The sequence below is a fragment of the Nannospalax galili genome, unplaced genomic scaffold (genome assembly GCF_000622305.1).
Source record: "Nannospalax galili isolate Female #2095 unplaced genomic scaffold, S.galili_v1.0 scaffold4178, whole genome shotgun sequence".
In the NCBI taxonomy this organism is placed as follows: domain Eukaryota; kingdom Metazoa; phylum Chordata; class Mammalia; order Rodentia; family Spalacidae; genus Nannospalax; species Nannospalax galili.
The window spans coordinates 9677-12045 of NW_008340718.1; the positions used below are offsets into that span (position 1 = coordinate 9677).

The window sequence follows — 2369 nt, forward strand, 5'->3', positions numbered from 1 at the left end:
AAATTTTAGTTAAATACTATTTTATTGATTAAAAACACTTGCATTCCTTTTTCCACAATGGATTTGCTGTCAGAATGCAAGTGTTGTGAAAACCACAGCTAACTGGAAGCCAGCATTGGAAAGGAAAAGACTCACATTAACACTAACCACATTGTGGCCATTGGACACGTAGATTCCAGCAAATCCATCACTACTGATCATCTGATGTCCAAATGTGGTGGGATCAACAGACAAATCACTAAAAAGTTTGAGAAGGAGGCTGCTGAGATGGGAAAAGCCTCATTCAAGTGACAGTTTAAAGCTGAGTGTGAGTGTGACATCAGTATTGACATCTCTCTGTGGAAACTTGAGACCAGCAAATACTATGTGACCATCATTGATGCCCCAGGACACAGAGACTTTTTCAAAAGCATGATTACGGGCACATCTCAGGCTGTCTGTGCTGTCCTGATTGTTGCTGCTGGTGTTGGTGAATTTGATGCTGGTATCTTCAAGAATGGGCAGACCAGTGAGCATGCCCTTCAGGCTTACACATTGGGTGTGAAACAGATAATTGTTCATGTCAACCAAATGGATTTCACAGACCTGCTCTGTAGTCAGAAGAGATCTGAGGAAAACTGTTAAGGAAGTCAGTACCTACATTGAGACAATTGGCTACAATCCTGACAGAGTAGCATTTGTGCCAATTTCTGGTTGAAATGCATCATGAGGCTTTGAATGAAGCTCTTCCTTAGGACAATGTGGGCTTAAATGTAAAGAATATGTCTGTCAAAGACGTTCGACATGGCAACGTTGCTGGTGACGGCAAAAATGACCCACCAATGGAAGCAGCTGGCTTCACTGCTCAGGTGACTATCCTGAACCACCTAGGCTAACTTAGTGCTGGCCGTGCCCCTGAGCTGGACTGTCACACAGTTCACATAGCTTGTAAGTTCACTGGGCTTAAAGATTGATCACAGTTCTGGTAAGAAGCTGGAAGATGGCCCTGAATTCTTGAAATCTGGTGATGCAGCCATTGTTGATATGGTTCCAGGCAAGCCCATGTGTGTTGACAGCATCTCTTATTATCCTTCTCTGGGTTGTTTTGCTGTTTGTGATATGATGCACAGTTGCTGTGGGTGTCGTCAAAGCCATGGACAAGAAGGCTGCTGGAGCTGGCAAGGTCACCAAGACTTCCCCAAAAGCTCAGAAGGCTAAGTGAGTATTAGCCCATTATCCCTTCCATCCCCATCCCCATCCCAGTTCCCTATGTTGTCGTGGTCGTGGTCGTGGTCATGGTCGTGGTGTCATGTCATCCCCCACCCCCCCCTTACTCAATGGGATAGTGGTCTCACAACTGTTTGTCTCAATTAGCCATTTAAGTTTAATAGTAAAAGACTGGTTAATGGTATCAAAGCATCATAAAAACTTCAGAAGGAAAGGATTTTGTGGGGTTTTTTGTGGGCTTTTTTTTTGTATGTAGCAGTTTTATTAGTTTTTAAAATCAATATTTTAAAAAATTATTTATTTTTGTATGAGTGTTTTGCCTGCATGTATGTAAGTGCACCCATGTTGTTTAAAGCCTGAAGAGACCAGAAAAGAGCGTCAGATCCCCTGGAACTGGAGGTACAGATGGTTGTTAGCTGCCATGTTGGTGCTGGAATCAAATCCAGGTCCTCTGGAAAAGCAGCCAGTGCTCTTAACCACTGAGTCATCTCTCCAGCCCCTAAAATAAGGACTTTTTAATGTAAACAACTTGACCAAAAATCTGTCACAGAATTTGAGACCCTTTGAAACAAGTTTAATAAGAAAAAAACAAAACACTTTACCAACATAATCCACCCTTTCTGCTTGATATGTGACAATATCTTATCATTCACTTTTATATTTTCTTATTTTCCCATAGTTTCCCTTTTTCAAAAAATTGTTCAGTATTTACTTTACGTGTGCATAAGTGTTTTGTCTCCATGTAAGTGTACCATGTGTGTGCAATGCCCTTGGAGGTCAGAGAGGGCACTGGGTCCCCTGGAACCAGTTGTGAGATGCACATGGGTGCTGGGAACTGAACCTGGGTCCTTTGTAAGAGCAGCCAGTGCTCTAACCTCTGATCCATCGCTCCAGCCCCTAGCTTCCCTTTCTTTGCCATGCAAAAAGTTCATGTTTTACGGCTGTTTTACTCGATGGCTTTGGAGTCTGTTGTTTACTCACGGGTCTTCCTCTCTATGGTACATTATTCTAGTTACTAGTTTGGAGAGTTTAAGAGTCTAAGATCCACATAAGGAACTGTGTGGAATTTCCTAGCATCAGATGTTCTCAGACATTTCCCTCTTCATCCTTTAAGGTCTTCTACCCTAGACCATGTGCATCTCTCAACATTTAGTGCCTTTTGC

General features: G+C 42.5%; 1 pseudogene; it reads left to right on the top strand.

Moving 5' to 3' along the window:
- The first annotated feature begins 109 nt into the window (after window positions 1-109).
- Window positions 110-1201, top strand: LOC103736276 (annotated as a pseudogene).
- Window positions 1202-2369: the final 1168 nt, after the last annotated feature.